At 41.0% G+C, this 13,568-nt stretch overlaps 1 long non-coding RNA gene across 1 annotated transcript in view; it reads left to right on the top strand.

Moving 5' to 3' along the window:
* The window catches only part of LOC127487277 (uncharacterized), a 62,581-nt gene that overhangs the window by 21,672 nt on the left and 27,341 nt on the right, over positions 1-13,568 (top strand). The window contains exon 2 of the long non-coding RNA XR_011386284.1: positions 10,009-10,052. This is a non-coding gene — a long non-coding RNA (uncharacterized lncRNA). The remainder of the gene's footprint in view (positions 1-10,008; positions 10,053-13,568) is intronic.

The raw sequence follows: 13,568 nt of genomic DNA, 5'->3' as shown, positions 1-13,568 counted from the left end.
CTTATCTGCCAGAGCTTAAATTTATTACTACATCTCATTTTAAGGTTGACCTTTCCAAATTGAACAAAGTGTGTGTTTGTAGTGGTAAAAACACATACACTCTCATTAAAATAAAACTTCTGTTTATTCTATGTAAAAAATATAATTTCCAAAAGTACAAAAGAGATCTGTTTCTATCATTGAAAGAATTCTGCAGAGAGACACTCTAATATTTGTAATCAATTTGTTTATTTAAATTTTATTAATTTTTAAAAACATTTATTTATTTGAAATGTAGAGAAATAGAGAGGGAGAGAGAGAGGGAGAGAGAGAAAGAGAGACCAGATCAAAGCCACGAGCCTGGAACTCCATCTCGTTCTCCCACATGGGTGGCTAGGGCCCAAGTACTTGGAGCATCTTCTGTTGCTTTCCCAGGTGTACTAGTAGGGAACTGGACCAGAGGTGGAGCAGCTGGGACTTCAACTGGTGCTCAGATGAGATGCTGGGGATTGTAGGCAGTGCGTTAATCTGCTGCACCACAATGCTGGCCCCCAAGCCTTGTTTATTTTATACTTGCATTTTTCTATCAAAGTTTACAAACTCTGGATAATTTCAAAGTTTGTACAATAACATTTTTGACTCATTTTGTGATGGAAAGGAGCTAAATGGCCCATTTTTAGATTACATTTTACAATATCCAATGTATGCCATTGCATACAAAAAATGTCAGTGAAGAGTGAAGACACATTGTCATTATCTTAGTCATAATCTTTGGCTGACTCAGATCTATTTGGTTACCTATTTAAGAGCTTATAGTAATATGTATCTTGTGGTTTTTGGGGGATAGTTACTTATCTTTTCTGGATATCAATTTCTTTATCTCTAAAATGGTGATAATGCTGACTTTGAAGGGTCACCATGAAGAATAAATTGTGTAATATTTAAGGAATTTTAGCAGCACTAGAATTGCCATATAATTGATGGTTTAAAATGGAAGACATTGGGGCTGGTGTTGTGGTATAGTGAGTAAAGCCATTGCCTTTGACACCAGCATCAAAGATGGGCACTGCTCCAACTCCAATCCTGCTCCCTGATAATGGCTTGGGAAAGCAATAGAGGATGGCTTAAGAGCTTGAGTCCCTGCCATCCATAAAATATACACCCAAAAAACATTCACAAGGAATTATTCTTAAGTACTTTTAGAGAGATATATCCACGATTAATCCACACTCATCTTAGTGTTTTAGAGCTAAAACAATATCATGCTTGCTGATGTTACAGAAGGCAACTCAGGTATCATTGTGTAATTGGGTGAAACAGGGCTGAGGTTAGTAGAGGAGAGTAATGTAAACTCACTGAAGAACAAATTTTTCTTGGAGGCTACAGGGTGATCATGAAGTTGTTTGAGGTTTTAAGTAAATGTTTTATTATTATTATTATTATTCTGGTAAATACAAGTGGAAAGCATGGAAAGACAGAAACACCTCAGAAATGATAGAGTGCGTCTAACTCCTGGGCCTTGTTGAAATTGGAATAATCCTAATTTAGTATTAAATAGCTTCGTGAACTGGTCATTTTGTTTCCCCGTAGATTTCTACTATGTTCCATTTAGTCTCTTCTGTGTGAGTTTAACCTTTATTGCCCAACAACCCTTGCAATGATGAGGATATTTCAGCAGGGAAGAACTGAGAGAAAAGGAAGCAAGTAAATTTTGTAATGGAGCCAAAATATCCAAATCAGATGTTGCATTATATCTGTTCGTTCTGAAGAGCAAAGATGGAGAAGAAACTTTGATAAGAACACACTTAAAGCTAAAACTGTGTGGGGAAAATGAAGTCCTCTTCAATCCTGAAGTTTGAAGAGATTAAAAATACCTGCAGTCTATGGCCATGCCACCCTTTATACTCCCAATCTCATCTGATCTTGGAAAAATAACTACTTTAACATGAAGCTATGGCAGAGGACGGGGCAAAAGGAAAGTGAAGAGGAAAGAGTGGAAGAATTATGTGCGATGCCTGGGACAGGAAAAGTTAGCTGCCCTAACAGGATGGACGTGGGGTTAGTTTTTCCTATTGAACTGAGTGGAGTATCTCATGAAGACACCATAAAGGCAAGTGAGCTTCTTTATGTCCAACTTCCTAGGGGCTGCGTCTTCGATCATCCAGTTTTTGGTCAGATTTATGTAGTAATAACGTTTGCCTTACCATTAACCACAGAATGAGGCTGTGAATACACTTAGAATTTCATGAGTTATCCAGACCAGTTACAGTTTTATTCCAGGTAGTTGGTAACTATCAATTTAGTTTACAATACATTCAATGAGGGGCTGGTGCTGTAGCGCAGTAGGTTAATCCTCTGGCCTGTGGTGCCAGCATCCCATATGGGAACCGGGTTCTAGTCCCGGCTGCTCCTCTTCCTATCCAGCTCTCTGCGGTGGCTTGGGAAAGCAGTGGAAGATGGCCCAAGTCCTTGGGCCCCTGCACCAGTGTGGGAGACGTGGAAGAAGCTCCTGGCTCCTGGCTCCTGGCTCCTGGCTTCAGATCAGCATAGCTCCGGCTGTTGCAGCCATTTGGGAGTGAACCAGTAGAAGAAAGACCTTTCTCTCTGTCTCTCCCTCTCACTGTCTGTTACTCTACTTCTCAAATAAATAAAAAAAGAACAATACATTCAATGAGGCAACAATGTTACTGATAAAACAAATAAAACAGTGCTAGAGAAGATATCAGAATAAAGTGTGCATTTTAATTGAGCTCAGCCAAAGAAACAAGAGAAAGCTGTGGTGAGGAAATACTTTTGTAATACTTCCTTCTAACCTTTTATTGATGTCATTCAGAAAGAAGCTTAGTATATTAGACAATTAGCCTGATGCAAAGATTTGTAGGGAAAAAACTGATTTTTTTTTCTCAGGGGAAAACTAGGGAGCAAAGAAAAGCAATCAAGTTTGTATCAGAAAGAAAAACATAGAAATAAGGTTTTATATCGATTTACTCTGAAAGATAGAAAAGAACAAGCTTAAACGTAAAATTGAGATTCAAGCATTTGATGCAGAAGCTGAAATGTTGCTGGGGATGCCTGCATCCCAAATTGGGGTGCCTGAGTCTGAGCCCCAACTTTGCTTCCAATTCCAGCTTTCTGCTAATGCATACCCTCAAAGACAGCAGGTGACGACTCCATGCCTGGACTCCTGCCCTACACTGCCTGCCTGCTGCAGGCAACTGGGGAGTGGTCCAGCACTGGCAGATCTCTGTCTCTGTTTCTCTGCCTTCCAAATAACATGACAATAAAGAAATAAAATTTTTTTAAAAATGCAGAATCAGAAAAAAGTAAATTATTTATTAATGCTGATGGTTGAGGGTTGAGAATAACCAGAGTAATTATGACAGACATATGCTGGAAAGGAAGCAAGAGAAATATAGGGGAGAAAAAAGGTAGCTGAACAAGGAGTACTGTCTCAAAGAAAGCAAAAGTCAGATGTCATTAATTTTAGTAAATGCTCAGTGTCTTTAGATCAGATTAAACAAATTCCTAAATGCTATTTTCGTTAACAGAAATATAGCAAATTAAAAATCAAGTCATTTTTTCTAATTTAAAGATTCTATTATAATTACGAGAAAATTTACCATTGTTTAATTTTGTCATTGAATATATTTTCCCTAACAGAGCTTTTTAGTGCTGTCTTCTACAAATTTCTTATGCAGATATTTTTTTCCAGTGCAAAAAGTCATATTGTTGTACATGGACAAACCACTTTCTAATGTTCTTTAACCTTATGCCTTTTAGACTTGCCTCTCCAAAAAGATATATTTGAGTAAGTGGCCCATTAGCATCACATAGAGGAAGGCTCTCAGTTTTTTTCTGTAACTACTGAACCCCTTGTTAGACATCTCTGGAGTTTGTACTGATATAACAACCATGAGGCTTTTCAGCAAATGGCAACTCCAAATCAGCGCCAGTTCCAACATTCAATCATCCAACCCACGCTTGCAGCAGACATTGTTTACATAGAGGAATCAACAGAGTAAATTTAGAATATCCTAGAATAAATTATGATAAATTTCCTGCTTCAGCATGATAACTTAATGGATCAGACACTATCTCCCAAAGAGAGGAGGAACTGATGAGCATTCTTCGCAGGGAGTAATTATGAGAGAACTCTGTGGTTATAAAATTGAAATTAGAATATTTTCAACCAGTTTTCCATTTTTTTAAATCCAGAGTTCATGTTTTAAGAGTTAAGAATAATTGTAGCCTTTTGTAGGTCAACGAGTAAACTGTTTATAGGAAGAGAGTAGCACGGTCTTACTGGAAAGATGATTCCTTTCTGGTATTCTTCGTGCCCTCCCCCTCCCCCGAGTGACCTACTGATCTCCAGAAAAATTGTGAAGAATATGCCAGATATGCAATTCCTAAAGTCTTTTTTCTCTGCAGTTGGGGTGACTGGATAATATCTTAGCAAATCTATCAAAGATTTTTTTTTGTTCTCTTTTTGGGATTTTATTTCCACATGTGAGACTGAGTAGTCTGTATGGGATTCATGACTCACCTTTGACTTAGAAATCTGCACCAGGAGCCTCTATTGAGTAAAATAGCAGCCCAACAGATAGAACTAGTTCATTCCTATTGCCATCCCTCTCTGCCCTTTTCAATCCCCATCATTTTAGTTTAACAGTTTCATTTCTCACACTAATGTATTTATCTATTTGATCATGGATGACGTTTTCAAAGTGCACATTTTCCATAGCTGAGTTCTTGCTTTTGTGTTGCTCTTTTCTTGTGTGTATGTGTATGTGTTTGTGTGTGTGTGGGGGGGGGTGGGTGTGTGCTTAAAGATTGAAATCATGGAACAATGCTTGTCCTATTTTCCATTCTTAGTACCTCAAATTCCAAATTTGGAATAGAGTAGATGGGAATAAAGCCAATATTGATAAAGCATATGCTGTGATAATATATACAGTCATCCAATTTAGAAATTACAACCCTGGCTGCTGCTTTTGGGAACTCCATGAGCATGAGATATTTCCTTTTACGACTGGGGCAGTAGTTTAACATACTGGTTAGAAAATCCAGTTCTGGACTCAGGTAGAACTGGAGTTTCTCTCCACACACACCCCCCCCCCCCCACGAGGGAGAAATTATTCCATCTCTCTCATGAGGGGAGAGAGAGATAGGCAGGCAGACACAGAGAGAGTATATATCTGCTGATACACTCCTTAAATACCCACAACACCTTTGGTTGAAACTAAAACCAGGAGCCAGTAATCTACTCCAGGTCTCCCACAGGGTAGCAAGAATTTTCAGTGTTGCACTAACCTTTAGTTATTCACATATTTAATTCATCACTTACTCACCACTCCAAAAAGTACTATAGACAGGTATATCATGTTCAGAAAAAGTGATTCTTTCAATAATATGCATTTACTATAGGTTATACACTTCATCAGAAATTTCAGGTTTTGCCACAATTTTGGAGAACTAAGTGCATACCAGACTTCCTTAAGAAATGAGACAGAAAGAAGAAAACTTAGTGAACGCATGTAAACTATCAGACACTGCACTAGGTACCTTATGTATCTTTTCTCTTTTGATCCTGCAAAAACTCTGGGAGGCCAACATTGTTTTCACTATTTATCAGTGAGCAAACTGAGTTTAAAGTAACTTGCTTAAGGTCACATGTGGCTGAGCTAGGTCCTAATGCAATGACTTGTATTTCCAAATCCCAAGATAGTCTGCTGTCTCCCCAATGTACATATAAATTTAGGTTTATTTAGATGATAGGGTCAAATCAAAATTCTTTGCCTGAGTTTATGCATCTATTTTATTAAAAAATAAATTCTGTGTACATTATGATCCCAGCATAGTATATTGATCCAATAATGAAAATTGAGTTCCATCTTGTCTCTATATGACTTTGACCTGTGATGACTTTAATATCTGAATTTCTGAAACTATAATTGCAGTTAAACTAGATGAGCATTCTGGTCTCTTGAATTTTAAACTTCAGTGGTACATCTACTAATATTATCAACTTACTATTGATGTTCAGTAATTTGAACATTGATTAGATTATATCTGAGCTATATACTTTTTGACTCATCCTAATTAAAAAGAGAAATGTTTATATGAGTGGACCTTAACATATCAGAAACACTAGAGACCAATACAAGACAAAGAGGCTATGCATTTGTAATTTGTCATTTTCCCAGAGGATTCACAATTTATGAGTGTTTGTAATTTAACAAAGGGATCACTTAGGATGTTAGCATGTAATAAGGGAACTATTATATAGAAGCTTTTATTTTTTGTCCAGAAATATCAACAAGGGTATAATTGTGTCATTTTTAAACATGAAGTTAACCACATAAGAATGATGGATTTAAAATCATTTTGTCCAGTGTTCACTCTTTATAAATGAAAAGATGAAATGGCAAGGAGGATAAAAGTTTTGCTCCAACTTACAAGCAGGTCACCGGCTATTAGATGGAAACTGGACCCATTTGCCATTTTTTAAAAAAATATTTTTTCATTTGCAAGGCAGAGTGACAAAGAGAGTGCGAAGAGGAGTGAAAGTGAAGGAGATTGAGAGAGAGAAATCTAAGGTTAGGCCAGGCCAAAGCCAGGAGCCAAGACCTCTATCTGGAGTACTTGGCTGGAACCCAAGTACGCCCGGGCACTTTAGCAGGAGGCTGGATCAAAACTGCAGAGTAGCTGAGACTTGAGCCAGGCAATCTGATATGGTATGTGGCATCCCAGGTGGTGGTTTAACGCTGTGCCACAATAATTGCCTCAAAGTTTGCTCTTTTGACATCACATTTGCAGAAGCTCTTTCCTCGGTTACCATTCAGCTTCATATCATCTCTCCCTCTTCCAATCTTCCCCATTCCAAACAAAGGATCCCACATAGATTTTTTTTCTGGACTTCAGCACCAAATTTTCACCTTGGAAACCTAAAGTTGACACCTCTACTCCAACTCTTTATCTCTCTAAGTGCCCCCTCAATGTCCCTAGTGTGCAATTTAAGTCATTATAATATGTAAGGCTCACACCGCCTGGTTCAACCTGTCTTCCTCTATTGGGACAACATTCTTTTTTCATTTCCAATCCCATACAAGCTTCAAGACCTGCAAATCATACCTTTTCCTCCGTGGAGCCTTCCTTGATTTCCACTAGCTAGAGTAGTGTCAATATGCTTGGCAATTTCTTAACATTATAACTCTCATACAGCAGATCTCATCTCTTCCCTTGTCCTGTCATGACTGGTGTGCTTTGTATTTCTTTTAGTAGACAACAGACTTCTTAAGTTTGGACTCACAGTGAAGTGATTAGCAGAAGGCTTGCTCATTTCAAGAGAGTCAATGTAAATCCTCTTTCTCAAACACTTTCCTTCCTCACACCTCTATGCAGTGCCCCTCAGAAGGAACTCAGACAGTGTCTATTGGAAGAGGTAGAGGAGGTAATGAGTCAACGTAGCTGGCTTCACTTCCCTACTCGCTTCACTTGCCCATGTCCTAGTGTCTGTTCAAGATGAGCTTGGAACCCGACTTCTTCCCATCCACCTGACTGTTCTCATTTCCATTCTTCTACCTTCCTCTGATCTCTGTCAGCATTTATGATCTGTTTCAGTGAGCTGGCGTTTAATTCTGTTTTTCTGAAAATGTTGCTTGTCTGGTTATCCCAACTTAGGGTATAAGATCTTCTTTACTTTTCTTGCATTTTTCAATAGACTTGAAAATATGAAACTAGTAAAAATGAGTTAATTAAGACTATTTTAATAATGGTTTTGAGCCTACTTAAGGACAATTTCTTATTCTGAGGTGGCTTGCTAATATTCTGGTCTTCTGAAATGGCATTAAATCTCCTCAAAGTTGCTCATTTTCTCTTTGTACATAAAGCATTAGTTATTTCATTTTCCTTCTCAGCATTTATTGAATCCCTACATGTGTCAGATGCTGCATGAAACTGCCGAATGTAGAAGTATTACCTACTAAGAGTAACAAACGTGGAATTACCATTGCCAGGCCTCCGTCCTCATTGCTTGTTCCTAGCTTTGGTCTGTTGTGGTCTCCTGGAAATGTAGCGAAGAGACTGCCTGTTTTGCCTGTTTTGGCCATCTGTCACTGCTTTCTCAGGTGCATTATCAGGGAGCTGGGTCAGAAGTGCAGCGTCCAGGACTTGATCTGATGCTCTGATATGGGATGCTGGAGTCACAAGTGGTTATTTCACCTGCTGTGTCACAATGCTGGCCCCCATACCGGCATTTTGATCTTGAGTTTCTGGCCTCTAAAACTCTGAGAAAAAAAATTTCTCTTTTTTAAAACAATATCTTAAATTTATTTATTTATTTGAGAGAAAGGGCTACAGACAGGGTGGGGGGTGGGGGAGGTCTTCCATCTTCTGGTTCACTCTCCAAATGGCTGCAATAGCTGGAGCTGGGTGGATCCGAAACCAGAAGCCAGGAGTTTCTTCTGGGTGTCTCATGTGAGTGCAAGGGTTCAAGCATTTAGGCCATCTTGTATTTTCCCAGGCCATAAGTAGGGAGCTGGATCAGAAGACACAAACCGATGCCCATATAGGATATCAATGCTGCAGGCAGAGGTTTAACCTACTATGCCACAGTTCTGGCCTTGTGATTTTTAAGTTAATCTATTTGAAAGAGTGACAGAGAGAGGGAGAGATTTCCCATCCATTGGTTCACTTTACAAATGCCTGCAACAGCCAGGGTTGGGCCAGGCTGAAGGCAGGAGCCAGGAACTGCATCCAGGTCTTGCAACTGGGTGACAGGGGCCCAATTGTAAGGCCACTACAAAACACACCAAACACTGGAATTAGAGGAAAGAGAAAATAAATTTCTATTGTGTAAGTCCTAGTTGATAACAATTAATCTGGACTGACGGAGACAGAGCTTGGCCCCCTTATGGCATTTCATGGCTAAAAATACTGACTTTGAGAGAGGTAATGAAGGGACAATAGCTGTCTATGAGGCTTGGGAAATTGGGGACATATGGGTGACTTTCATAAGTTGGTGATTTTAAGGGTCTGTGTTTTGGGGATAGTGGTTGACAAAAGATGAACAAATCTTGGAAAATACCTGTATGTTGCTAAATAAAATGAAGAAAACAAAAATTTTAGGTATCATTATAAAGCTTAATTTTTATCAGGAAATCTTACTTGCAGTATATTATTTGGGTCATATATGTTTGCATTTTCTTTTTCTCATTTTACATAAAGAATTAGTGCTGGTCAGATTTTCTTCTATTTTCATATATTTTTTTCATATATCTGATATGATTTTTATGTATTTATTAAAAAACCATCCAGACCACTTGTCATAATTTAATAAGCACATTGGTAAACTAGACATCATGTCTAAAGAAAAATTACTCAGACCCGAGTTTTTGAATGATTGACAATATGTAAATACCATAGTCTCAAGACCAGAACCTCCATATATATATGTGTGTGTGTGTGTGTGTGTGTGTGTGTGTGTGTCAGGACCAAGGGTTTGAAGTGGTTAAGCTGCCACTTGGGAAGTCAGAGTGCCTGGTTCAAATCCCCATTAGTACCCCTCAAACCCAGCGTTTGGCTGATGTGTAACCTGGGAGATGACAAATGATGGCTCAATCGCTTGGGTCCATGCCACCCATGTTGGATATCCAGATTGAGCTCTGGACTCCTGACTTTGGAATGATCTAATCTCAGTTGATGCAGGCATTTGGAGAGTGAACCAGAGGATGAAAGAGCGCTCCACTTTTCTCTCTCTCTTCCTTTCAAGTAAAATGAAAAGAAATAAAAATATAAGAAATGACAAAATATGTGACATATGATTACAAATCTGTCACAACTAAATAAATGCTATATTTTATATTTCTAAAAACATGAATTTTATGTGATGTAATTTATAGAGAAAAGTCAAGAGGTAAAATATACTAATTTACAAGTATAAAGTTAACATTCATATGTACATTATGTATATAAATGTATATGAAATATATATCCTAAGCGCTCTACTTACAAATTTTTTCCATTCCACAGATCTCTTTGCACAAAGAAAAGTAAAAAATAAATGGAGTTACCATGTACGTATGTGAAAGAGCATTTTACAAGTGAATGAGTCTTCCACCATTGACATTCTGCCAATCCCACCGTTTATTTTCAAAGGAGTGTTTATCACTTGCATACATCACTCCAGCTTGCATCTTACCAGATAAAATTAATGGATAAAAATTTCAACCTGACTTTAAAACAAAACCTTAAATAGTAAAACTTAATCTTTATCAGGCCATTATAGTAGAAAATGATGTCTATGCGAACTGCAGAAATCTATTTAAGAAAGAAGGAAGTTGTACTTTGACAACCATATTGAAGATCAATAAAATACAAGTCTAAAGCATTCCCAGACCCTGTGATTTACATTATGGCATTGTGTTCTTGATGTGAAAAGGATGAAAAATAAGTGACTATTAAAATGTGTGTTGAATAGGAACATGAGATTGCAGTCACATTGCAGCATATCTCCTGGAGCTTTTCACTAGAGTGTTTTCATTACACCAATGATGCTAGTTAAACCTATTCCATTCATTTCTTATTTCAATGGACTGCTGAATATTTGGGGTGTTGGGGGGTGGTGATGGGATAAAGTAGTTTATACAATAATACAAAGAACTATTCAATTTCTAAAATTAAGCACTAATTATGAGGTACAAAAAACCTTGAGATCATAAAATGTGTTATCTAACCTAGGTTGTTTTATATGAAGTAAACTTAGAAAGTAATGTTTTCAGTAAATGTCAGTGGAGTAATAATGACAGATATTTCTTATCTCATTGGATTTTAAAAAAAGATTTATTTACTTATTTGAAAGTCAGAGTTACACAGAGAAAGGAGAGGCAGAGAGGAGAGAGAGAGAGAGAGAGAGAGAGAGAGAGATCCTCCATCTGCTGGTTCACTTCCCAAATGGCCGCAATGGCTGGAACTGTGCCTATCTGAAGCCAGAAGCCAGGAGCTTCTTCCCATCCTCCCATGTAGGTTCAGGGGCCCAAAGACTTGGGCCATCTTCTGCTTTCCCAGGCCATAGTAGAGAGCTGGATCGGAAGTGGAGCAGCTGGGACTTGAACTGGCACTCATATGGAATGAGGGAATGAGGCACTGCAGGTGGTGGGTATACCCAATATGCCACAGTGTCGGCCCCCTCATTGTATATCACCTTCTAAATGTTTATACTGATCCAGAGTAATAATGAAATTAATTTTGAATGCAAATGAAAGTCACTATTGTCGCTTCCCGTCTTCGTGGAGGAACGACACAGGACCCTGCGTTGTTCTTTTGTCTGCTCGGCCCTTCCCGGGTTTGCTGCTGGTTCTTCCCGGGTTGGCTACCGTCCCTTCCACCTCCGTGGAAGGGCGGTTCCCCCTGCCACATTCCCCACTTCCGCGGGGGAGCGGCACACCGCCAGCCGGCTCTCTCGGGGGCTGCACAGGTGTTCCTTCAGATGTTCCCCTTAGATGTTCCTGGTGCATGTGTCTCTCTCCTCCTTTATAATCCTCTTCCACCAATCCCAACTCTGCTACCCACACGCCGAGTACGCTGCTCTCCTCCAATCAGGAGCAGGTCCTGCTGTTTATTGGTTGAACTGGAGGCAGCTGTGTAGAAGCTGTTTTCTCCTCTCCCAGCGCCATATTGTGGGAGAGCAGATGCATAGAATAAGTCTTAATTCCAGTAACAGTCTAGTCCGAGTTGCTCCCCACTGTTCCCCCTTTCTTTTTATTTTTGGCGTTGATACGTGCCTGTCTTAGGTGCCCCGTGGCACACACTCTGCTCTGCTTGCTAGAGTTGCCCACAGGTGCTTACAAGCCCTACCAATCAGGCAAACCGAGTCCGGGTCCTCTCTTCGCCATGTTGTGAGGAGGTTTTTAGGCGCTGATGCGTGCCTGTGTTCGGTGCCCTGCAGCGCATGCTCTGCTCTGCTAGAACTGCCTGCAGGTGCTTACAAGCCCTACCAATCAGGCAAACCAAATCCAAGCCCTTCTCATTGCCGTATTGTGGGGAGACTTAGTGGTGTTGATAACGTGCCTGTCTTCGGTGACCTGCAGCTCATACTCTGGTCGAGCTGCCTGCTGGTGCTTATCGCCTTACTAATCAGGCAGACCGAATCCAAGCCTTCTCATTGCGGTATTGTGGGGAGACTTATTTTTCTCTATTTCTTTATCTCCGGGCATTCCTATTTCTCCCATTTTACTTCTATCTACCAGCATTCCTATTTCTCTCATTTTACTTCTAAACTTCTGTTTCTCTTATCTTCGCGGCTTCCCAGCGCCCGCCCCGAGGCTGCTTGTCGGCGGCTTCCCAGCTCTGAGCCGCTTCAGCCCACGCTTCTCTCATCTGCGCGGCTTCCCGGCTTCGCACGCACACTCCGCAGTCTCCACGCCCTTCGCGCCCGCACCACGGCCTCGCGCCAGCCCCACGTTCCCTATCTATTCACGCCCCGTGCTCTCTCTGCACGCGGCGGCTTCCACGAGTCACACAGCACAGCTTACGTTTCCGCCACCACTGGCATTCAGTCCAAGTTCCCCAGGCTAACCTGGCGAATTCCAACCTGGCGGCCCACGTCTCTGCCTCTGGTTCCAGATTTTCACCTTTTGCTCCCCGGGCTGACTTGAAGAATCCCAAGATAGCTTACGTCTCCGCTTCAGCCTGCACTCGCGGCTTCATCCTCCCTAACATTTTTCTCTACCCGGTATGTTTCTCTAAGTTTTCTTCCAACAACATTCCCCTCTCATTTCTCCTGGCCTCTCCCCACAGTCCGTATCCGAGTCTAAGTTTCTTCTAGGTTTCACTTTCACTTTCAACCTGCAGTCCGTATCTGAGTCTAAGTTTCTTCTTGCTTTCACTTTAAATCCTAACTTCTTTCCCACAGTCCATATCCGAGTCTATGCCTAGGCTTTTGATAGCTTCTTCCGGCACCTTTTCTGTCCGGCTTTTCCCTAGGCTCTTTGCTAGTCTCTCTCCGGTATTTTCCACTTCTTCCCGTTTCTTCCCTCCTAGGTTTCCTATCCGAGTCACGGCACCATTATGTCGCTCCCCCTCTTCATGGAGGAACGACACTAAACCCTGCCTAGGCTTCATATCCGAGTCACGGCACCATTATGTCGCTCCCCCTCTTCATGGAGGAACGACACTAAACCCTGCCTAGGCTTCATATCCGAGTCACGGCACCATTATGTCGCTCCCCGTCTTCGTGGAGGAACGACACAGGACCCTGCGTTGTTCTTTTGTCTGCTCGGCCCTTCCCGGGTTTGCTGCTGGTTCTTCCCGGGTTGGCTACCGTCCCTTCCACCTCCGTGGAAGGGCGGTTCCCCCTGCCACATTCCCCACTTCCGCGGGGGAGCGGCACACCGCCGGCCGGCTCTCTCAGGGGCTGCACAGGTGTTCCTTCAGATGTTCCCCTTAGATGTTCCTGGTGCATGTTGTCTCTCTCCTCCTTTATAGTCCTCTTCCACCAATCCCAACTCTGCTACCCACACGCCGAGTACGCTGCTCTCCTCCAATCAGGAGCAGGTCCTGCTGTTTATTGGTTGAACTGGAGGCAGCTGTGT

The sequence above is a fragment of the Oryctolagus cuniculus genome, chromosome 2 (genome assembly GCF_964237555.1).
Source record: "Oryctolagus cuniculus chromosome 2, mOryCun1.1, whole genome shotgun sequence".
In the NCBI taxonomy this organism is placed as follows: Eukaryota; Metazoa; Chordata; class Mammalia; order Lagomorpha; family Leporidae; genus Oryctolagus; species Oryctolagus cuniculus.
The sequence above is the reverse complement of the archived record's forward strand: the minus strand, read 5'-3'. Positions and strand labels throughout refer to the sequence as shown.